The sequence below is a fragment of the Nerophis ophidion genome, linkage group LG03 (genome assembly GCF_033978795.1).
Source record: "Nerophis ophidion isolate RoL-2023_Sa linkage group LG03, RoL_Noph_v1.0, whole genome shotgun sequence".
Classification (NCBI taxonomy): Eukaryota; Metazoa; Chordata; class Actinopteri; order Syngnathiformes; family Syngnathidae; genus Nerophis; species Nerophis ophidion.
In genome coordinates this window covers 58641711-58667192 of record NC_084613.1, presented here as the reverse complement: position 1 = coordinate 58667192, position 25482 = coordinate 58641711, and the positions used below count along the sequence as shown (strand labels likewise).

Sequence of the window (25482 nt, the reverse complement as noted above, 5' to 3'; positions counted from 1 at the left end):
TATTTAAAAAAAAAATCTCACGTACCCCTTGACATACCTTCAAGTACCCCCATTTGAGAACCACTGACATATGACATCACAAAGAAACAAGGTATCTGCGGCTCCTCACAAGTCAACAGTGCAGCTCTTGATGTACCTGAAGTCCGCTGTAATATTGGCAGATATTACAAATAGTACGTCTCTAATGGCCATGCTGATGTTAAATAGCAGACAGCATCAAACAATGATCTTAGAATGCACCACGAACATTACACAAGTACCAAGAATGTCCCAGCGCGAATGCAGGTCCTAAGCAAAGAAAACCTGGCGGGAGGGAGTTGTTTTGAAGGAATTTTTGGACAAAGAAAACTTTAGAATGTCTCAGAGTTCTTTCAAAATGCTCTGTGGATTGTTGGAAGGAGTTTTAAAATTCGAAAGAAAAGACTGTTCGATCCCCGGCCGATATTGTTCCAGAAGAAGGTTGCTATTGTCCTGGGCTATTTTGCCTTTTGTGCGGAATACAGAGTTAATGCTAATCAGTTTGGAGTGCACAAATGCAGCGTGAAGAGGTTTGCATACGCTTTTTCTTTGCCTTGCAATATACAGTGCCTGTTTCATTATCTTCCATCTCATTCGTATTTTGTTTGGGAATCCGAATGAGGCCGGCACTGACATTTCCTTAGCTAACTTCTTAAAAAAAAAAATCGGTGTTTCTTTTCTTCTACAATTGATGCACTTTAAAATCTTCTGTTCTTTTAATTAGTGAAGCAAATAAACAGTCTCCTCTTCATTCCAGTTGTTGCCTATATGTTTTGATTGAATGGTATCTGCATCAGGGTTTATTCCTAAGCGTTAAGACTGCCGCATGTTCGATACAAAGGGTTCACTCTGGCAGATTACACCCACGTTATAACACCCTGGTGGATGTTATACATTGTAAGGGTTAGATCAGTGACTCTCAAACTGTGGTTCGTGAAGCCACTGGTGGTAAGAATGATCCACGTAGTGGCACACCAAAGAATCACTTGATTAAAGTACAGTTGGGGTGTAACGGTACGTGTATTTGTATTGAACCGTTTCGGTACGAGGGTTTCGGTTCGGTGCGGAGGTGTACCGAACGAGTTTCCACACGGACATATTAGGTAGCGTAGACCAGTGGTTCTCAACCTTTTTTCAGTGATGTACCCCCTGTGAACATTTTTTAATTCAAGTACCCCCTAATCAGAGCACAGGATTTTTGGTTGAAAAAAGAGATAAAGAAGTAAAATACAGCACTATGTCATCAGTTTCTGATTTATTAAATTGTATAACACTGCAAAATATTGCTCATTTGTAGTGGTCTTTTTTGAACTATTTGTAAAAAAAGATATATAAAAATAACTAAAAACTTGTTGAAAAATAAACAAGTGATTCAATTATAAATAAAGATATCTACACATAGACGTAATCATCAACTTAAAGTGCCCTCTTTTGGGATTGTAATAGAGATCCATCTGGATTCATGAACTTAATTCTAAACATTTCTTCACAAAAAAATAATTATTTAACATCAATTTTTATAGAACATGACCACAAAAAATCTAGCTGTCAACACTGAATATTGCATTGTTGCATTTGTTTTTCACAGTTTATGAACTTACATTCATATTTTGTTGAATTATTATTGAATAAATATATTTATAAAGGATTTTTGAATTGTTGCTATTTTTAGAATATTTTAAAAAAATCTCACGTACCCCTTGACATACCTTCAAATACCCCCAGGGGTACGCGTACCCCCATTTGAGAACCACTGGCGTACACAATACTCAAAATGTCGGACATTTGAGGCATTTAAGAAACTCTGCCCTGACAGCTCCGCAAAAGAAGACATGTCCGGTGAAAAGAGGAGGTATGGTCAGTCTATCCTAGCCCGATTGCTGCTAGCAGAGTTTCTTAAATGCCTCAAATGTCCGACATTTTGAGTTATGGTTGCGCGTTTTAACGATGTACGTTCAGGGTTGAGAAGGGGTTTTAAACAAAACAAATTGTGTGCGCAGCAGCAGCATTCGTGAGGGAGAGGCAGAGAGTGAGAGAGTTATGATAAACGTGCATGCGTCTCCAGGCTCTGCTTTTTATCCATTGATTTAGCAGATTTATTTTTTCATTATCTGTATCAGGGGTGTCAAAATTGTGCCACGGAGGCCATTAGCGGCCCACAGCTCCACAGCTAATGTTTTAAAGGCCCACGGCCCATTCTAAAAACACTATTGAAATAAACAAAAACATAACAAAAGTGAAATAAAAAAGCTTGAAGGTTAAATGTAATTTAGAAAAAGTTGCAATGTTGACCAATAAAACAAAGCTGTTTTTTTTTTTCTTTCAAACTGTTATTGCTCAAAACATAATATTGAATCCAAATCAAAGTTATTATGAATTATTGACCATTGCAAGGTTCCGATTACTTCACATCAAATATTCCACTAAGAAAAACATTTTTGGTGGAAGATTTTTCATATTTGGTAAATAAATAACTAAAACAATTATTTTTCTGTACCGAAAATGAACCGAACCGTGACCTCTAAACCGAGGTACGTACCGAACCGAAATTGTTGTGTACCGTTACAACCCTCAAGTACAGTATTCAAACTGCTGTTCCTGACCCGAGCCGTTATCATAGTGTTACTGTTCAAAGTCTGCGTAATGTTACCGAGACCAAAAATAATATATATATTTGTTAAAGAAAACATTTGTGTTGGTGGCACAGGGGTTAGTACATGTGCCTCACGATACAAAGGTCCTGAGTTGTCTTGAGTTCAATCCCGAGCTTGGGATCTTTCCGTGTGGAGTTTGCCTGTTCTCCCCCGTGACCGTGTGGGTACCTCGGCTTCCTAACACCTCCAAAGACATGCACCATGTCTTTGTTGATTGGCAACACTAAAATGGCCCTAGTGTGTGAATGTGAGTGTGAATGTTGTCCGGCTATCTGTCTTGGCCCTGCAGTGAGGTAGTGACTTGTCCAGAGTGTAGCCCGCCTTCCGCCCGAATGCAGCTGAGATAGGCTCCAGAACCCCCCGCGACCCCAAAAGGGACTAGCGGTAGAAAATGGATGGATGGGTGGATGTTTTTAATGAATACTTAGGCCTAGTACACTACTGTTTATTAATGATTGTCATGATGGTGGTACTTGAAGAGTAAAGTATTTTTGAGTTGCTACTTGGTAAATGTTTAATATACATTCAAATATCTAATTTCATACAATTAACGCATTCCGAAGAATATCTGAAACGTACTGCACTGTATATTTGCCTGAACAAGGGATAACAACATAGCTGCCAGTCAAAAACACAACCGCAGCAAAACAAATCTGGCAAAGTCTCATGCACTTTGCACTGGGTGGAAAACTGGAACTGCTGATTGTGATAAATGGACTCCCAATTTAATAGGTGGGTCAACAGTAACAATAACACAATCCATGGCGGAGACAGAAATAAAGTCAAACCTACAATAGCTCTCACTTCTTACTAACCTTTTGTATCTGGAAAAACATAAAAAGAAAGAGTATGAAGAAAAAAGATGAATGTCTTGTGTTTTTAATGTTAGGGTCATTGCCAGGTTGAATAATTGAGTTTCACATCCTCACTGAGACCGCATTTTTCTGTCCCTGTGGTCAATTTGGTCAGTGGGAATATTTTTGCAGCGACTAATGTTTCACAAGGTAATTCGCCTCAGGTTTTCTCTCAACTCAACAAAAAAATGACCCCCGAAGGTCACTTGCTCAATCACATGGTGTCCTGTGGTAGGGTTGGCCAGATATAAATATTTTGGTAGAGGCAACGGTAACAAAATGTATTTTGATACTTTTCAAAATAAAGGGGACCACAAAATAAAAAAGTAACAAAAAAATCGTACATTATATTAAATATATATGGTTCTAATTGCGCTCAGAGATGAAGATTAAAATAACAATTTAAAGGCAAAAACATAACGCATTTCCTTGAATTGCCGCAAGGCATATATTATGCGCCTGCCTTGAATTACTGCCGGGTCAAACTCGCTTCCCAAAATAATTAGCGCATGCTTAGTATTACCGCCTGGTCAAACTCGTGACGTCACGAGTGACACTTCCCCTGTAATCATTTTCAAAATGGAGGAGGCTGATTTCAATACCGGTAATTTGAAATCGCATAAAGGGAAGAAGATGAAGAGCTATTCAGTGGGATTTAAGGTCCAAGCTTACATCACACTCAAATTTTTACTGCATACCTTTGGTAAGTGCCGGAGTGAGAAGAGGTTTTAAAATAATTTGCGCATGCTTACTTTTACCGCATGCCTTTGGTAAGCGCAGGAGTGAGAAGAGGTTTTAAATTAATTAGCGCCCTGGCGGCAATTCAAGGAAATACGGTACTTGGTTTTTTTTTGTTGCACTCAAAGAACAATTTACACTTTTCTATATTACATTTAATCTGCCATAATTTATGATTAGGTTACAATATAATAGATAACCTTAGTTACATTGTGCTTCATGATGGATGCTATGCACTAGGCACTGTGTCTATGCTTTAGGAAAAATAAAATCATCAGTAAAAACTAAAAACCAGTACACAGATAACATATGTAGCACGCAAAACACACATTAGTTGTGTTTGCATTACCCCCAAAACCTGGTGACAAACTGGTAATGGAAACACCCGTTTTTCGAAAAACCTCTAAAATGTCGCTAAAACATTTTTGCGCACTCGAGAAGTGTTTCCATATTTAACTTTTTCCCCTCTGTCATCTATTGACATCACGGCAACAGCGCGGATTGCAATATTCTCCTTAAAGTTGTGGGATGATATTTTATGAGAATTACGGCGCATGACGCTAAACACTTACAAGTCGCAAATGTATTTAAATGACTTGGGATCATTTTGAAAAAAATAAAACTGCAATGGAAACACAGTTAATTGTTAAAGATAAAACACAAATTGCAGCAATTTGTTACAAAATTCTGTCATTTTTTTACATGTATTACTTTACATTACGTGCATGGGCAATTTGGACTCCTCTAATATTTGGTATCAAGCCAAACAGCTGCGTGTGTGTCTACGTATCAGTATATATGTGGACAACAGGGCAGCTGGCTAACTTTATTACTGTACCTGTCCATCAGACTGCTTGTTATTTAATTGTTAGTTGATTGGCAACACTAAATTGGCCCTAGTGTGCGAATGTTGTCTGTGTATCTGTATTGGCCCTGTGATGAGGTGGCGTTTTGTCCAGGGTGTACTATGCCTTCCGCCCAAATGCAGCTGAGATAGGCTCCAGCGACCCCCCCGCCACCCCAAAAGGGACAAGCGGTAGAAAATGGATGGATGGAAGTTTGAAACAAAGGTATTAATACTTTAATCATGCCATGTTTTAAAGCAGCGGTTCTCAAACGGGGGTACGCATACCCCTGGGGGTACTTGAAGGTATGCCAAGGGGTACGTGAAATTTTTCAAAAATATTCTAAAAATAGCAACAATTCAAAAATCCTTCATAAATATATTTATTGAATAATACTTCAACAAAATATGAATGTAAGTTCATAAACTGTGAAAAGAAATGCAACAATGCAATATTCAGTGTTGAAAGCTACATTTTTTGTGGACATGTTCCATAAATATTGATGTTAAAAATTAATTTTTTGGTGAAGAAATGTTTTGAATCCAGATGGATCTCTATTACAATCCCCAAAGAGGGCACTTTAAGTTGATGATTACTTCTATGTGTAAAAATTAGGGGTGGGCAAATTAGTGCGTTAATTACGAGTTAACTCATCAATCTATTAACGCCGACAATTATTTTATCGCACATTTGCGTATGTTATTTACATGCTTTTATTTTGTTAACGCCTTTTCTTAACAAGATGGCGTCGCCCGGATAAGCTTCGGCTTCGAGGGGCTCTTGGTAAGATGAAACATTTGACAAAAATACCGGACAATTCTACAAATTTCATGGCTGGCTTACAGCTAGGTCACTCTGGGATCACTTACGACCGCCAGACAATTCTGAATGTGGGTAGATCGGGCCGTTTTGGACTGAATGACGCGTGCTTGCTAGACCGGCTAGCTAGCATGGGAATACTTTGGTGGCTACATCCAGCGGCCTGTTAAGCAGCGGAGTATATGTGTTGTCTGTCTATTTATGAATAATGCAGACGAGGAGTGTTGGCTAAGTTCTTAATGTTTGCTTTCAGAGCGTGCATATCACAATATACAAGATGCCGTCATGGCGACACAACCTGTACCGGGCTACCGCGCATGCTCGTCACTCCTGTTGCATGCTGGGTAGGGTAGTTCTTTTTCCCCCTGGCTCATAACATCACAATATGGTACCATGTATATGCGTTCAGTTTATCAAAGCACCAAGCAAACAATCGGAAAATTCCCATCATATCAATTCCTAGATATGGTCATAATTATTTTAAGTGCACTACACAGAATAAACACGACATTATTAATATTGCTACTACGGATAATTTGATCAAAAATTCCCTAAAACAGCCCACTACCTATAATATAGGTTTTTTAAACATAAGATCCCTGATAAAAAAAAAATGTTTCTGCTGTTACCTCAGAAATTGCCTGTTCAGATGTTATGATTGTGGCTCAGAGATTTGTATGTAGATTATATTTATTTTCCATAACAAACAGGATAACTTAAATACCCTGGCAGTGGCAATAAGCTTAAATGTTTGTATTTACATTTTTTGAGTTGATTTTCATAAAATATGCTATTTAACTGCTACTGTTTAACAAGGACTGATTTAAATTGTGTTTGCACAACGAATGTTTTGGCGCTTTTGTTCATGTGGGAGAATAGTCCAATAAAGGTGCACTACACACTACTTTTGAATTCATTATTGGGCTTTGCATATACAATGCAGTTAATCGCGATTAATCGGACAAATAGTGCGATTAACTTTGATTAAAATTTTTAATCGTTGCCCAGCCCTAGTAAAAATCTTTATTTATAATTTAATCACTTGTTTATTTTTCAACAAATTTTTAGTTATTTTTATATCTTTTTTTTTCAAATAGTTCAAGAAAGACCACTACAAATGAGCAATATTTTGCACTGATGACATAGTGCTGTATTTTACTTCTTTATCTCTTTTTTTCAACCAAAAATGCTTTGCTCTGATTAGGGTGTACTTGAATAAAAAAAATGTTCACAGGGGGTACATCACTGAAAAAACGTTGAGAACCACTGTTTTAAAGCAGCGTGGCACTTCTGTGTTTAAAACGTCATCTTTATCGATGATTTTGAAGCCCAAATTCCTTCAAACTGAGCTTTATGCACCCTCTTTGTTAACCGGTAGAATTGTCTTTATTTGCCATTTTCCTCCAGTAGCCTCTGCTAGTGTCAATTTTAGTAACTGAGTGTAACTAATCAAAAATGTATCAATCCAGACCGAATGATTGATAGATTACTCAAACGATTAATCGAAGCACCAGAATTTAAATCCAAAGTTTTTTTTCTCATCTATCTAATCAATTAATTGATGCAGGCTATGTGTGCATTTTAGCACATATAATACATTAAGATTATTGATTATGCCCAATGAAAAATGCAGCGAAAACTACTTGATGCAGACATAACATTTATCAAAAAGGGTGTCAATTTGGCAATCAATCCTTAATGGGCAGAATGTAAAAAGAGGTATTTCGACTAAGAAAATTGTTAGTCGAAGAAATTAAATCTTGCAGTTTTACTACATGGCAACAATGGCAATGCAAAAATCGAAAACAAAACAAAAAAATCCAGACCACTTTTATTTCTCTTACGGTTTATACTACATGACAGCAAGTAGGTAGAAGGAAATTAATGTACTGTACATGCAAAGTCAAACTCATTAACTTCAGGAGCTTTAATTTGCCTCTTGAAAGAACTGTCTCCTCCCTCCAATGCATAACAATATAACATGTGGAACAAAATTACATAAAAAAAGACTACGACTGTGCTCTTTAACACCTTACTGTATTTTCATTACTTTTAAATTAAACTGACTTACTTGCATCTTACCTCTCATTTTCTATGTTGTGTGCATTTGTTGTGTTAGTGGATGCGAACATGCATTTATATTTACCTCTTTCAACAAAACTTTGCTTGTCTTGCTCCCACAGTTTCGCCCTATTTCCTCTTTTTTTCTTCTTTCTATCTCCCACCTGCTCCAGTCCGGCTGCGACCAACACTAAATATATCCAAACATTTTATAAAGTCAAATACATATAAGGCAACAAGAGAAGTATCCCACACATCTCTTTTGTAAAGTAAGTCTGTACAGCAAATATTTCCATCTACATCGATATGATTAGCCTAAATAGCTGGACAAGACAGATTAAAAAAAAAAAAAGATTAAAGAAAACAAACTATTATTATATTATTTACTATTTTGGGACGTACAGCGGGCCACATTGTGGACGCTGGCGGGCCATATCTGGTTTAGGGGACCCTTGTACAAACTATTAATTCTCTTTTAAAATTGACTAGTGAAATGAACCGTATTTTTCGGATTACATATCGCTCCGGAGTATAAATCGCACCGGCCGAAAATGCATAATAAAGAAGGAAAAAAACATATATACGTCGCACTGGAGAGTAAGTCGCATTTATTTGATAAAATCCAACACCAAAAATAGACATTTGAAAAGCAATTTAAAATAAATAAAGAATAGTGAACAACAGGCTGAATAAGTGTACGTTATATGACACGTAAATAACCAACTGAGAAGGTGCCTGCTATGTTAACGTAACATATTATGGTAAGAGTCATTCAAATAACTATAACATATAGAACATACTATATGTTTACCAAACAATCTGTCACTCCTAATCGATAAATCCCATGAAATCTTCTTCCGCGATGTCGCTTCTAAACAACTCTGCCAACTCCAAAGGTATGCGTTGCTTATTCTTGTCGTTATCTGCTGCATATTTCACTACGTTCAGCTTGTAATCTGCAATACATGATTTCCTTTTTGGTCCAATTTTTGTTCAGCCCTTCTCAGTTTTTATAAGTTACCGCCGACGTTGAAATGATCCATTTTAATAGCTATGGCAGTAGCATATAGCATATAGCAGTTAGCACTCAATGACCCACAATGCACTTCTGCCATGACCCTGCCCCGCAGAATTCGTATTTGTCGACGTGTGTGTGACGATTGCTGACATTTTCTTCGTCTCTTCCGCGAATGAGATAAATAATATTATTTGATATTTCGTAATCTGCAGTACATGATTTCCTTTTCGGTGCCATTTTTGTTCAGCCTTTCACAGTTTAAGTTACCGCCAACGATGAAATGATCCATTTTAAATAGCTACGGCATTAGCATATAGCAGTTAGCATTCCATGACCCACAATGCACTTCTGCCATGACCCTCCCCCGCAGAATTCTTATTGGCTGACGTGTGTGTGACGATTGCTGACATTTTCTTTGTCTCTTTCGCAAATGAGATAAAAAATATCATTTGATATTTTACGGTAATGTGTTAATAATTTCACACATAAGTCGTTCCGGAGTATATGTCGCACCCCAGGCCAAACTATGAATAAAACTGCGACTTATAGTCCGAAAAATACAGTATGTAATAAAAGCAAATATTGTTGGGGGGGAAAAAGGACACCCAAAAAGGAATTACATTTCAAATGAAATACTTCAAAAGTCTTACATCCAGGGCATTTGTAGAATTAATCTGTTTGTTGTGTCTGTTCTATTTCATAGGTCTTGCAACATGATGACAACCCAAACCATTCCAGTAAATACACCAAAGAATTGCTAAGGGAAAAAAAGAGACATCTGGCGTTGTCGAATCCAGTAGAGATGTTTGTGGGGATTTCAAAAATGTCTGTGTATGCAGGAAATCCGTTGGATAGCGGAGAGACTTGGAGAGTAGAGGCAAGTTTGTTGTTGTCAAAGTGTGGTAGTTGGTTATAGATATAGTCTTATTATTATTATTAGTATTATTATTATTATCAGTATTATTATATAGTATTATTATATAATCTTATTGATGATGTTTCAGCTAATAAGGGGAATACAGTATCAGCTATAATGAGCTAGTACAAACTCAAAGGATAACAATGACTCACTGACAAAGTTATCATCTCAAGTGAACTAAATGTATCATTATAGAGCAAGAGAGGTATGGTTTTAGAAAGAATTCATCCGAGTAATATTGAACATATGGATTTATTGAACTATACCTGGTCAGGAATGACCTGTTATGTCAGCATGGCGCTTATTAGAATTGAAATGTTCTCATATCGCGCTGCCTTCTCTTATGAATTTAACATAGACAACTTTCAAACCTTATGTGAGAGTGTGTTCTGCATGTATAGAGTCTCCCCAAGGTAAAATTGGCCTACTTCAGAGAGCATCCTCTGCATCCATCTGCCGTATCCGTAAAATGCACTTGCCTCAGCCTGTGATAGCAGGTTATCTTATCCGTCAAAGCAAGCATATCAATTTCACCGTGCAACCTCGACAGAGGGCATTAACCCTGCAGCCTCATTTTGGCGTTAGACATTGAAAAGCGTGATCCCAGCATATCAGATGAGCGCGGGGGAGGTTTTTTGTTTTGACTGTTGGCAACTAGAACAGGAGACTGGAATAACAATGCAAGCAAACTGAATGAGTAGGAATGAAACAGTACCAGATGTTGTTCCAATTTAAAAAAAAAACAGAGTTACAAAGTCCAATAGTACAATGGTATATATAGTGCAAACACAAAAGCAGGAAGAAAAGGCTATTATGTTTATGTAATTAGAACAATATATGATGTATAACTTGCTATTAATGAATATGAATCTGTAGGACACATTTGTATAAAAGTACCATTTAAAGTACCAATGATTGTCACACACACGCTAGGTGTGGCGAAATTATTCTCTGCATTTGACCCATCATCCTTGATCACCCTCTGGGAGGTGAGGGGACTATTGAGCAGCAGCGGTGGCTGCACCAGGGAATCATTTTGGTGATTTAACCCCCAATTCCAACCCTTGATGCTGAGGACCAAGCAGGGAGGTAACGGGTCCCATTTTAATAGTCTTTGGATTGACTCGGCGGGGGTTTGAACTTACAACCGACTGATCTCAGGGCGGACACTCTAACCACCAGGCCACTGAGTGGGTAGATGTGCAGATCCACACTGATTTACAATCATATTATTTACCCAAAAAAGAGTCCCTCATAGTAAGTGCCAAATTCTGCCGTCTAAATAGATGTCTAAATAGTCTGTCAGATTGATGAAGGTATGGTTGCGATTTTTTTCAGACATGCTTTAAAAGTTACAATACAAAATGCATTTGCACAATACAACCGATCTGAAAAGGAGTGGGAAAAAGCAAAGCTTAGATTTAATTTGGGCTGCAACGTTAAATCGAATAAATTGATTAATTTGATAAGAAAAAAAATTAGATAAATCATTTAATGACTAACTAATACAAATTGATCAAGTCTGGACCGTATGGAGTGCCCAGACCTTTAGATACCCAGACATAGTTAAATACCCAGACATAGTTTAGGCACGGCCGCTGGAAAAGAGTGCACATGAGAGCGGAGGTGTGTGGGTGCCGGGATATGTGTGGTTGCGAATAGGGGAGAGTTTTGTTTTATTTATGCACATACATTATGTCAAAAGTGCAATTTCAATGTTGATTAGGTGTATTTATGACAGAAGAAAAAAGTATTTAAACTGTTTTTCCTAAAATAATCAAAGGTTGTGTTTTATCCTATTATTCAAACTAATCGATAGTTTACTCGATTATTAAAATAATATTTAACTGCAGGTCTATATTTAATCGTACACCTTTTCCATGTATTTTACTGTTAAGTAAATCACATCCTAACTTCCTGTCCAAATCTCAATAAGTAAGATTTAATACTGAATACATCTTTCAGAAAACAGAATTGTTGTATGTTTATGTTTTACAACAATTGAGTACAAAAGAGTAATATTGTAAAGTATCATGTCATTTTTTCTATTCAAAGCGTACAAAATTCCTAACCAAGGGTTTTACATGAGAGACAGACATCCAGTCACTTGTCCCAGATGTCCGTGATTGCTGCCAGTTTGTCAGCATCATGCTGTGTAGGTCTACCAATTGCCAACTTGAAGGACTACCCATAAACTACAGAGCAATTGATGCCCCACAGAGTAGAACCAGCCTCAACTCAGGAGCTGTGCACACCAGCCAGTAACAGAAGCCTTATGAAGGCATGTTCAGTAGGTCAGTCACATCCATTACAGTCTTTCTTGACCAGAATGATTGATTCCATTCATGTTACTTTTCAATGACTCAAAGGAGGAAAAACTGGGAATTGGACACAATATCAGACGCATGACATTTAACGCTGCCATTCAGCTTGCAACTTCAAGTGGAGACTTACCATTGCCTTGCTGCATATTCCTCTCCGTAAGACTTGTCTTCATGAGAGGGACTAAAATCAAAAATCGAACCTGTGTAAATTCTAATCATCTCCTCATCATGGAATTTCGAAAATATTTCTTGTTGCACACTCCGTCTCACAGTTAAGGCTACAAAATTGGGTGAATGAGTGCATCTTTACTGCTGCAAAACAACAGTAAAGAGTATACAAGGGTTAAGAGAAGATCAATAGGAGCCTCACCGTTAAAAACAGTAGTATACATGCATCAGGCACTCTATACCACACACATCATAATGAAAAGTACAATTACATTCATCCAGTAGCATCTCTCATTCCAGTGCTCACTGAATTTACAGTAACAGAGTCTTGTCCGAAAAAATGCACAATCTATTGTTTGTATCATAATTTGCATTTTACATCACTTAAATGATAAAATGATAAATGAGTTGTACTTGTATAGCGCTTTTCTACCTTCAAGGTACTCAAAGCCTTTGACACTACTTCCACATTTACCCATTCACACACTGATGGAGGGAGCTGCCACGCAAGGCGCTAACCAGCACGCATCAGGAGCAAGGGTGAAGTGTCTTGCTCAGGACACAACGTACGTGACGAAGTTGGTACTAGGTGGGGATTGAACCAGGAACCCTCGGGTTGCGCACGGCCACTCTCCCACTGCGCCACGCCGTCCCCTTAAAGTAACTTTACTGTGAGAGCTAGCAGGAACATGGATGTCAACATTGCACAGACTGAGATTTCAATGGAAGCTAAACCTAAAATAACCCAAAGAAGAATTGGTGCCAAAAAGAGGAATTTATTCCGCAAAGAATGACGTCAATCTGCAAAGAATGACGTCAACGAGTAGTTGCTAAAACTTGAACACCTATTTGTTTCCAACGATTGAATACAAGACATAAATAACAGTACAGACACAGTGTTAAAATGTGACAAAAGACTAACGTTGCCACAAAACCATAATGTTAAGAAAAGAAAAACACAGCAAACAAGCCCAACAGAGTTGTTATGTAATGTTACACTGGCCAGATATATTAAATATACTTGTTATATAAAAGGTCTGCCTTGTTTTTAATGAATACTTAGACCTACGTCTCTAATGTACAAACCACGTTTCCATATGAGTTGGGAAATTGTGTTAGATGTAAATATAAACGGAATACAATGATTTGCAAATCATTTTCAACCCATATTCAGTTAAATATGCTACAAAGACAACATATTTGATGTACAAACTGATAAACATTTTTTTTTGAGCAAATAATCATTAACTTTAGAATTTGGTGCCAGCTTCACGTGACAAAGAATTTGGGGAAGGTGGCAATAAATGCTGATAAAGTTGAGGAATGCTCATCAAACACTTATTTGGAACATCCCACAGGTGTGCAAACTAATTGGGAACAGGTGGGTGCCATGATTGGGTAAAAAAACAGCTTCCCAAAAAATGCTCAGTTTTTCACAAGAAAGGAAGGGGCTTTGTCCACAACTGCGTGAGCAAATGGTCAAACAGTTTAAGAACGACCTATCGCAAAGTTCAATTGCAATACATTTAGGGATTTCAACATCTACGTTCCATAATATCATCAAAAGGTTCAGAGAATCTGCAGAAATCACTCCACGTAAACGGCATGGCCGGAAACCAACATTGAATGACCGTGACCTTCGATCCCTCAGACGGCACTGTATCAAAAACCGACATCAATCTCAAAAGGATATCAACACATGGGCTCAGGAACACTTCAGAAAACCACTGTCACTAAATACAGTTTGTCGCTACATCTGTAAGTGCAAGTTAAAGCTCTACTATGCAGAGGAGCCATTTATCAACAACATCCAGAAACTCTGGGCCCGAGATTATCTAAGATGGACTGATGCAAAGAGGAAAAGTCTTCCGTGGTCTGACGAGTCCACATTTCATATTGTTTTTGGAAATATTCGACATCGTGTCATCCGGACATATGCTAGGGCGGGAAAGCCATTCATAGAAGGTGAATTCATTAAAAAGTGCATGTTAGATTTTTTAAGAAATCTTTTCTTGCAGCCCAGCCTTACCCAGTTTCTGCATCCAGTGGCCCTCAGGTAAATTGAGTTTGAGACCCCTGATCAAAACGGATATATATTATTGCAATAGTCGGCATCCCAGTTAGAGCAGACATCGTACAGTAAGTGATGTTGTATTGTGTTTTTTGGCTTTCATGAAGTCTGCATGAGTTGTAGTCAGTGTGTTGTATGCTTACAATGAGCAAAATAAGTAAATATTATATGGTATTATGAATGTGCCTGTAACTACGCTACATATATATTTACAGTGTCTGTATAAAACGTTGATGGAGGTGTTTGGATGTTTTTTAGGGCTTTGTAGGCGGAATAGAGCGACTCCCGTAGGCTCCATTGTAAGATGACTTTTACTCGCATCTATTTACTACTTAGAATGCATATAAAATATAAAAATAAAAAATATGTGTGTTTGTGTTACATGAAGATTGTGAATGATAAACACAATTTTAAAAAAATGCAGTTTCCCTTTAAGAAACTGGGACATAGAATTACCTAGATCAGGATTTTTATTTTTGTCCATATCGCACAGCACTACTTAGGCCACGATTGAATCATAAACAGAAGCCAATCATGACCATAATCAACAAGGCCAACGACGACCAGATGTGTACTGTGCCACCATTGATGCCTTTGGGACATATACATTGAAATGAAAGTATTCAAACCACCACAATGTAATGACTTATTTCTTGTCTACAAAGTAGTTGACAGTTTTGCACATGTGTAAATTACACCTGTTCTTTTCACACTGTGCTTAGATGGGATACCTTTATCTTGTGTTGAGGATTTGACTTTGGAATCTACTGACACAAATCACCGACTACTACAAAATTGTATTGCAGAGTGCACCTGCAAGTAGGGATGGGTACCAGAACTTGATAGTGATGAATGGGTTTAGTTGTGCCACTTTTTACTCTAGTGTGAAACTGTGAATTGCTCTTCATTAAAACGTTTTTCAATACAGTCATTCCTTGCCGGATTGCACTTCCAATATTGCAGTTTTTCTGGGTTTAAGCATATTCTACATATGTTTGGTTTACAATTAATTATTAAATAAAGTCTTATTTGTGTTTAATATGCATTAGAGTGCAATAGTTGTCTTATTTTCTATTATGTTGTGGCCATTTATTAAGATATTCACCAAGCGTTACTTCCAAACACGGCAACTCATAGGGGTGTAACGGTACGTGTATTTGTATTGAACTGTTTCGGTACGGGGGTTTCGGTTTGGTGCAGGGGTGTACCGAACGAGTTTCTAATCTAAAGTCTTAACAAGCTGCTTTGCTTCTTCTGCCTGTGTCTCAGCACCCAGCATTGTCCCACCCACACAACCATCTGATTGGTTACAAATATAGCGGAAACAGCCAATCAGCAGTGCGTATTCAGAGCCGTAACAGCCAATCAGCAGTGTGTATTCAGAGTGCGTGAAGTAAATGCTTCAGCGTTGAGCAGATAGGTGTTTAGCAGGTGAGCATAAGGCAGCGTACTTTCCCCAAATGATAACACCTCCCACTCAACTACTACTAACATCACTTCGAGCCCGTTGACCTTCTACAAACTTAAACTGCACTTCAGCTCGCTCGCAGTTCTGGCTTGAGGTGAAGGCTAATTAGCGTAACGTTAGCTCATTTTGCGGTGTGTGTGTGTGTGTGTGTGTGTGTGTGTGTGTGTGTGTGTGTTTTACGGACAGAAAAGCTTTGAATGGCAGGGTCCCTGCTATCACATGTTGATAAAAATATAACATTTACATAATAAAAATCAACTACAGGCTTCCCAAATGCTGTGATAAATTAAGCATGTTGACTTGAAACTGTTTAATGTTGCTCTTTTTGTATGTAGAAGAAAAGTTTTGTCATTTTATTTAATCTGACCAACAATTTGAGGCAGTATAATGTTAATTAACGTGGGCAGAATTATTACAGTGTTCCCAATGTTAAAAGGATAAAGCCATTGTTTACAAATTTGGTAAATAAATAACCCAAAAATGTATATTTTGTTGTTTTCTTAGTTAGTGGCTGCAAGACGTACTTACTCAACAGTACTCCGTCAGTCTACCCCAGGGCAACTGTGGCTACTGGTGTAGCTTACCACCAACAGGTGTGAATGAATGTTGAGTCCCACTTCTCTGTGTGCGATTTGAGTGTTTAGAAAAGCGCGATATAAAATTTAAGTTATTTCTTACTGTACCGAAAATGAACCAAACAGTGACCTCTAAACCGAGGTACGCACCGAACCGAAATTTTTGTGTACCGTTACACCCCTAGCAACTCATCTTGGCACTACTGTATCTTTAAAAAAATTACCATATTTTGGCGGTACAACTTTTGTGATAAAATCAATCTTTAAACCCTGCCTCATCAATAGCACATTTCCACACTGGTAAGCCTTTGGAGTAAGTGATGTCAGAAGACGAGACGTGAGACGTACCAGAGTGTCACTTAATCCTAATCAGACTGCTATCAGCTACCAGCAGTAATGCTAAGTAGAGATGACTCTGTTGATTTAAAAATACATTTCATCTTAAACAACAACTTTCATCATCATTTACAGTTACTTAGCAATACAACACAAACAGACAAGGCAAGACACATTTCTCAGAAGGGTATGTGCTCTTATGAAATGGTCCTGGGACTTTTAGGGGCACTTTTTTACAATAAGTATCCCTAAAGTGATTGGGGCCTTTTTGCCTTTAAAGGAAAAATTCAATGGACTTAAGAAAGCAATAACGGATCTCAAAAGTCACAAAGTACCCCGAAATGGACCATCTTTCCCCTAAAAGCCCCAGTGGGACTAAATTAGCCAAGGTCCTAAAGTACCCCAAAACAGACTTAAGCTTAAAATGTCCAGTGTTTCAAAATGTCCATATTTTAAGAGTCAGGGAGCGAAGCCAGGGCATGGGGCCTTTTTGGGCAACTCCCATTCATCATTGAGACCACTTTGGCGCTTTTGAGACCTGCCACGATCTCGTCAGAATACTTACAAAATTAAATTAGGGTTGGGGAAAAATAACAACAGAGTCCCTTGTAAAACTACTGCGAGATAGGGAAAACAACAGCTCTGACACTGACAGCACCCTCTGGTTGCAAGATATAAGAGTGCGACAACCAACTGATTAATGAAGTGTTATCCATATGGCAGCCCAGGTGCCAAATCTGGCCAGTGAATGACACCATACCGGCCCCCATGTTCAGTTAAGGATTTGAGAGACAAATATTTTTGCAGCAAATTCTTAAAATGTGATCCTGTTGTGTAGAGGAACTTGGAACACTCTAGCATTGGTTTTTTAACCTTGCTAGCAGAACACAGGGGTCCAAACTTGTGGTTTACATTTTTTTTCGTAATGTGATTATGGTGTTGCTGTCGCTTGTTTATTTCAGACGCATTCAGAAGCCATTTGTTCAAGATGTTGAACAAATGAGGTGTTCCTCAAGGTTCCGTTTTACGTCTTCTCTCATTTGGTCTATTCTCACCTTGTGATTTGCGAGTTCAGTTCAAAATACTTGGGTGGGACTCACATTTTTGCAAAAGGTCCTTAAAACTGCAGCATGCTGCTCTAACTCTGACAAAATAAATAGACCAAAATTAAATGTATACTGTAGGGGATGCTGGTTCTCCGGAATACAGAAAATAAGATTATTAGTGAAGGGAGAAGTCCGGCCCCACAGTACTTAGATTTTGGGAAATGTGGCCCCCAACAAAATGTTCTGTAGTTGAATATACCCTGTCTTAATTACACTTAAGTAGGTATCAGTGCCTCATTTCACTAAGATGTGAACTATTAGTACTGAATCAGCAGAAATATTGTGGGTATAAAGTAAACCAGGGGTGTCAAACGTACAGCCGTAGGGCCGGATCAGGCCCGCCAACAGGTTATATCTGGCACGCGGGACGAGTTCGCTTAGTATAAAAATTAACCTGAAATTTTTGAATGAAAGAAAAAGCTGTTCTAAATGTGTCCACTGGATGTCGCAATAGCAATTCTTTGCATCTTTGTAGATGATGCTACATATTTACAAAACAAACCACATGTTAGTACATCAATCGAGACAAATGATCATACATAAATAACATCATGTAATTTGATTTTGAAAAATTTTTTTTTATCTTGATGGATTGAAAATTAACACAAATGAGTTGACTTATGAACATTATCACTTAATTTACAAATTAACTACAAATTAAGTATTTACACAATTAACCGCAACAGCTAATTGTAAAAAAAAACAAAACAAAAAAAAACATTATCCATCCATTTTCTACCGCTTGTGCCTTTTGGGGTCACGGGGGGTGCTGGAGCCCATCTCAGCTGCATTCAGGTGGAAGGCGGTGTACCCCCTGGACAAATCACCACCTCATCACACGCCCAACACAGATAGACGGACAACATTCACGCTCAGATTCACACACTAGGGCCAATTTAGTGTTGCCAATCAACCTATCACCAGATGCACGTCTTTGGAGGTGGGAGGAAGCCGGAGTGCCCGGAGGGAACCCACGCAGTCACGTGCAAATTTCACACAGAAAGATCCTGAGCCAGGGATTGAACTCAGGACTACTCAGGATGTTCGTAGTAAGAGGCACTAACCCCTGTTCCACCGTGCTGCCCAACAACAACATTATGATTTGTACAATTTAAAAGTGTGCCTGCTCTATTTTTTTTTAAAAAGAACACAACGTGAAGTTATCTTTATTTTCAAGTTATCGTGCCATGATTGTACCAGTCCGGCCCACTTGGGAGTAGATTTTTCTCCATGTGGTCCCCCGATCTAAAATGAGTTTGACACCCCTGCTCTAAATGATACCAAACCATAACATGTCAGTAAGGCATTTTGCGTCAAGATGTTCTGTTTTCATCCATTTCAGCAGAGCGCCTAAACCAGAGCTTTGACCATAAAAAAAAAAAAAAAAAAACCTTTTCATTCGCATTCAGGAGACTTCACAGAGAGATTCTTTTTTTGGTCTGGTGGGGAGGATACAGCACATTGAATAGAAGATGAATGCCTCTTTGAGGGGAGTCACGGTGCTCTCTCCGACTGCAGCCCCCACTCCTGTTGCACTGTCCATGGTGCTGAAAACCAACTCTTACAAACCCCCTCCTGCGGGCTAGGATTTGTCGTTTGCGACCCTTCAGGGGACTGCTTCTAATCCACAAGAGTGGTGATTACAGCGGGGTGGAACACTGTTTCCCCCATGGAGGCTATTGATCCCTTAACGCTTGCAGTATAGGCGGGACATTAAGTTTGTCACATCGATTCGAATGGAGTTCAATGGAAGTTATATGTAAGCGGTGGTCTTTTCCTCTGCATTGTGTAGATTTTATGGAACACGACCAACGCCATGGGTTGCTGCTCAGATGCACTTTACTGACTGATAACGCAGAGATCACAAACGTTGTCAAAATTGTTCTGCCATCGTCAAACCCCTCTCCCGTTATCGTGGACGAACGGGCGTTACATAGGACAACACAGTGAAATATCAATCAATCACTTGTACAGCCCTGAATCCCGAGTGTCTCAAAGGGCTGCACAAGCCACAACGGCGTGCTCGGCTCCGATCCCACATCAGGGCAAGAAAAAACTCAACCCAATTGGATGACAATGAGAAACCTTGCAGGGGACCTGCAGATGTCGAGTGGATCTAGCATAATAGTGTAAGAGTCCAGTCAATAGTGGATCTCGTATAATAGTGTGAGTGTCCAGACCAGAGTGGATCTAGCATAATAGTGTGAAAATCCAGTCCATAGTGGATCTAGCATAATAGTGTGAGAGTCCAGTCCATAGTTGATCTTGCATAATAGTGTGAGAGCCCAGTCCATAGTTGATCTAGCATAATAGTGTGAGAGTCCAGTCCATAGTGGATCTCGCATAATAGTGTGAGAGTCCAGTCCATAGTGGATCTAGAATAATAGTGTGAGAGTCCAGTCCATTGTGGATCTCGCATAATAGTGTGTGAGTCCAGTCCATTGTGGATCTTGCATAATAGTGTGAGAGTCCAGTCCATGGTGGATCTAGCATAATAGTGTCAGTCCAGTCCATAGTGGATCTAGCATAATAGTGTGTGAGTCCAGTCCAAAGTGGATCTAGCATAATATTGTGAGAGTCCAGTCCATAGTGGATCTAGCATAATAGTGTGAGAGTCCAGTCCATTGTGGATCTCGCATAATACTGTGTGAGTCCAGTCCATAGTTGATCTTGCATAATAGTGTGAGAGCCCAGTCCATAGTGGATCTAGCATAATAGTGTGAGTCCAGTCCATAGTGGATCTTGCATAATAGTGTGTGAGTCTAGTCCATAGTGGATCTCGCAAAATAGTGTGAGAGTCCAGTCCATAGTGGATCTAGAATAATAGTGTGAGAGTCCAGTCCTTTGTGGATCTCGCATGATAGTGTGTGAGTCCAGTCCATTGTGGATCTTGCATAATAGTGTGAGAGTCCAGTCCATGGTGGATCTAGCATAATAGTGTCAGTCCAGTCCATAGTGGATCTAGCATAATAGTGTGTGAGTCCAGTCCAAAGTGGATCTAGCAGAATAGTGTGAGAGTCAAGTCCATAGTTGATCTTGCAGAATAGTGTGAAAGTCCACTCCATGGTGGATCTAGCATAATAGTGTGAGTCCAGTCCATAGTGGATCTCGCATAATAGTGTGTGAGTCCAGTCCAAAGTGGATCTAGCATAATAGTGTGAGAGTCCAGTCCATAGTAGATCTAGCATAATAGTGTGTGAGTCCAGTCCATAGTGGATCTCGCATAATAGTGTGAGAGTCCAGTCCATAGTAGATCTAGCATAATAGTGTGTGAGTCCAGTCCATAGTGGAATCTCGCATAAAAGTGTGAGAGTCCAGTCCATAGTGGATCTTGCATAATAGTGTGAGAGTCCAGTCCATGGTGGATCTAGTATAATAGTGTGAGAGTCCAGTCCATAGTGGATCTTGCATAATAGTGTGTGAGTCCTGTCCAAAGTGGATCTAGCATAATAGTGTGAGAGTCCAGTCCATAGTGGATCTAGTATAATAGTGTGAGAGTCCAGTCCATAGTGGATCTCGAATAATAGTGTGTGAGTCCTGTCCAAAGTGGATCTAGCATAATAGTGTGAGAGTCCAGTCCATAGTGGATCTAGCATAATAGTGTGAGAGTCCAGTCCATAGTGGATCTAGCATAATAGTGTGAGAGTCCAGTCCATAGTGGATCTAGCATAATAGTGTGAGAGTCCAGTCCATAGTGGATCTAGCATAATAGTGTGAGAGTCCAAGCTATTGTGGATCTAACGTAATAGTGTGAGTCCAGTCCATAGTGGATCTAGCATAATAGTGTGAGAGTCCAGTCCATAGTGGATCTAGGATAATAGTGTGAGAGTCCAGTCCATAGTGGATCTCGCATAATAGTGTGAGAGTCCAGTCCATAGTGGATCTAACACAGTAGTGTCAGAGTCCAGTCCATAGTGGATCTAGAATAATAGTGTGAGAGTCCAGTCCTTAGTGGATCTAGCATACTAGGGTTTGAGCCCAGTCCATAGTGGATCTCGCATAATAGTGTGAGAGTCCAGTCCATAGTGGATCTCACATAATAGTGTGTGAGTCCAGTCCATAGTGGATCTTGCATAATAGTGTGTGAGTCCAGTCCATAGTGGATCTAGTATAATAGCGTGGGAGTCCAGTCCATAGTGGATCTAGCATAATGGTTTGTGAGTCCAGTCCATAGTGGATCTAGTATAACAGTGTGTGAGTCCAGTCCATAGTGGATCTTGCATAACAGTGTGAGAGTCCAGTCCATAGTGGATCTCACATAATAGTGTGAGAGTCCAGTCCATTGTGGATCTAACATAATTGTGTGTGAGGCCAGTCCATAGTGGATCTAGTGTAATAGTGTGAGAGTCCAGTCTATAGTGGATCTAGCATAATAGTGTGAGAGTCCAGTCCATAGTGGATCTAGCATAAGAGTGTGTGAGTCCAGTCCATTGTGGATCTAGCATAATAGTGAGAGTCCAGTCCATAGTGGATCTCGCATAATAGTGTGAGAGTCCAGTCCATAGTGGATCTAGCATAATAGTGTGTGAGTCCAGTCCATAGTGGATCTAGCATAATAGTGTGTGAGTCCAGTCCATAGTGGATCAAGCATAATAGTGTGAGTCCAGTCCATAGTGGATCTAGCATAATAGTGTGTGAGTCCAGTCCATAGTGGATCTCGATTAATAGTGTGAGAGTCCAGTCCATAGTGGATCTCGCATAAGAGTCCAGTCCATAGTGGATCTTGCATAATAGTGTGTGAGTCGATTCCATAGTGGATCTCGCATAATAGTGTGAGAGTCCAGTCCATAGTGGATCTAGCATAAGAGTGTGTGAGTCCAGTCCATGGTGGATCTAGCATAATAGTGTGAGAGTCCAGTCCATAGTGGATCTAGCATAATAATGTGAGTCCAGTCCATAGTGGATCTAGCATAATCGTGTGAGAGTCCAGTCCATAGTGGATCTCGCATACTAGTGTGAGAGTCCAGTCCAAAGTGGATCAAGCATAATAGTGTGAGAGTCCAGTCCATAGTGGATCTAGCATAATAGTGTGAGAGTCCAGTCCATATTGGATCCAGTATAATAGTGTGAGAGTCCAGTCCGTAGTGGATCTCGATTACTAGTGTGAGAGTCCAGTTCTTAGTGGATCTCGATTAATAGTGTGAGAGTCCAGTCCATAGTGGATCTCGCATAAGAGTCCAGTCCATAGTGGATCTCGCATAAGAGTCCAGTCCATAGTGGATCTCGCATAAGAGTCCAGTCCATAGTGGATCTAGCATAACAGAGTTAGTAATAAAAACATACCTGATAATACAAAGAGTACAAACGTTGTCAATATTGTTCTGCCATCGTCGAGCCCCCACGTCAATATAACACGGAACCAAAAAAGTGAACACTAAGTTCCTAACAAAGACGATACACTTTTCTGTCATGATGCACTTTTCTGTCGTGGCGTTGACGCCTACCTACCCTGTTATCGTGGACAAAAAGGGAAGTGGGAAGGCGTTTCCGACAGCTATAAAAAGACAGGTGTCACAGCAATTATTGCAGTAGGAGGGACAACGAGACCATGGTTCCATGTCGACAAAACATCGAACAAACCGTCATTTCAATACCTATTTAGTGTAATCATAACAATGATAAAACATTATGAAAAATACAATATTTACATGACATATAGCCCACTTTAACCACATGGGGGGGGGGGGGTGTTCTATGACCCCCGGCCCCCCTTTTCTCTCACACGTTTTTGCACAATTCGCAAACCCACAAAGCGCACATAGATTTAGTATGCGTCACACACACACAAACAAAATTAAAGCATAGTGGGTACAACAAAACAAGACCCCGAGGAACTCGAACAGTTTAAACGCTCTCCGTTGGACTGATCCCGTTGCAAGCGGTTTACCTGCGATAAGCACTATTAACACCTCCTGCACGGCGTAAAAACAAAAAATATAATAAATAAAAACAAAAAAACATGTGATAATAGAAAAGTAGTCGTTAAAAAAAGGCGCACCCTCGTCGGTACGGGCAACAGTGCACATGCAGTTGTTGTTTTCCCTACCTTTGCAGACGAGCGAGTATCCATTATGTGTCACCGCAGGCTCGAGTGACGTGAATTGCCGCCCAGGTCCGGGGCTACAGCCGCTCCCTTCCATCCATTTACTCAATCCGGGATCCGAACTGCAGAACCGCGAGATTCCACCAGGATTGTATCTTCCTCGTTCCTTTTCCGTGGGGGGTTCGAGGTGGGGGGGGGGATGTCGCCGGTGGATATTCGGATGCGGCGAAAGCTTCACTTGCCGCGCGCCAACCTGCGTATTCGTCGTTTCCCCTTGAAGTAAAAATAACTTGCAGGGGGGGGGGTCGCTCTGCTGGAAATTTCCAAGCGTTCCCTCAGTGTGGCTACATATAAACTATTCTTGTTCTTTTTTTTTTTTTGTCTAAATGTTCTTGACGAAATGGTTCCCCCTCCTCGTTGCTGCTAACCGAGCGTCCGAAAGTTTTAACCCCAATGGCGGATTCCGGAGATAAAGAGAAGTTTGAGTCGCGGGGGCTTTCGCGGTATAAAAGCCAGGTGACACGTACACTTGGGAGGATCATGCGAAACAGAAAAGAAGGGTCAGTCTTGCACAGGAGCGCATTAACGCAAACAGACACTTGGAGAGAGGAGGAGGAGGGGGGGGGGGGTTAGTGCGCAATGGGTGTGCGTAAAAGAGCCGGTTGGGCTGCAAACTCCCGCAGCCTGCAGTGTCGTGCTGTGTGCAGGAGATTAAGGACCAACCACGGATTAGTGCCTTCTTAGTGCTATTTAGCATTCACAGGGACAAGTAGCCTATCAGGTGCATACACACACTATTAGGTACACACACACAAAACTTTAAACTCGACTAAAATTGTTGTTGTTGTGATTTATGTATTGGGCTTCACGGTGGTAGAGGGTTTTTTGCGTCTGCCCCACAATACGAAGGTCCTGAATAGTCAGGGTTCAATCCCGGGCTCGGGATCTTTTGTGTGGAGTTTGCATGTGCCATCCATCCATCCATTTCCTACCGCTTATTCCCTCTGGGGTCGCGGGGGGCGCTGGCGCCTATCTCAGCTACAATCGGGCGGAAGGTGGGGTACACCCTGGACAAGTCGCCACCTCATCACAGGGCCAACACAGATAGACAGACAACATTCACACTCACATTCACACACTAGGGACCATTTAGTGTTGCCAATCAACCTATCCCCAGGTGTATGTCTTTGGAAGGGGGAGGAAGTCGGAGTATAAATTTAGCGCCTTAAAGGCCTACTGAAATGAGATTTTCTTATTTAAACGGGGATAGCAGGTCCATTTTATGTGTCATACTTGATCATTTCGCGATATTGCCATATTTTTGCTGAAAGGATTTAGTAGAGAACATCCACAATAAAGTTTGCAACTGGAGAAAAGCCCTGCCTCTACTGGAAGTCGCAGACGATGACGTCACATGTTGATGGGTCCTCATATATTCACATTGATTTTAATGGGAGCCTCCCAA

At 39.9% G+C, this 25482-nt stretch overlaps 1 protein-coding gene across 1 annotated transcript in view; it reads right to left on the bottom strand.

Annotated features, from left to right (window-relative positions):
- The window catches only part of LOC133549865 (leucine-rich repeat and fibronectin type-III domain-containing protein 2), a 376256-nt gene extending 351652 nt beyond the window's left edge, over positions 1-24604 (bottom strand). Inside the window, exon 1 of the mRNA XM_061895720.1 lies at positions 24021-24604. The gene's annotated coding sequence lies outside the window, so the exon portion shown is untranslated. The remainder of the gene's footprint in view (positions 1-24020) is intronic.
- Positions 24605-25482: the final 878 nt, after the last annotated feature.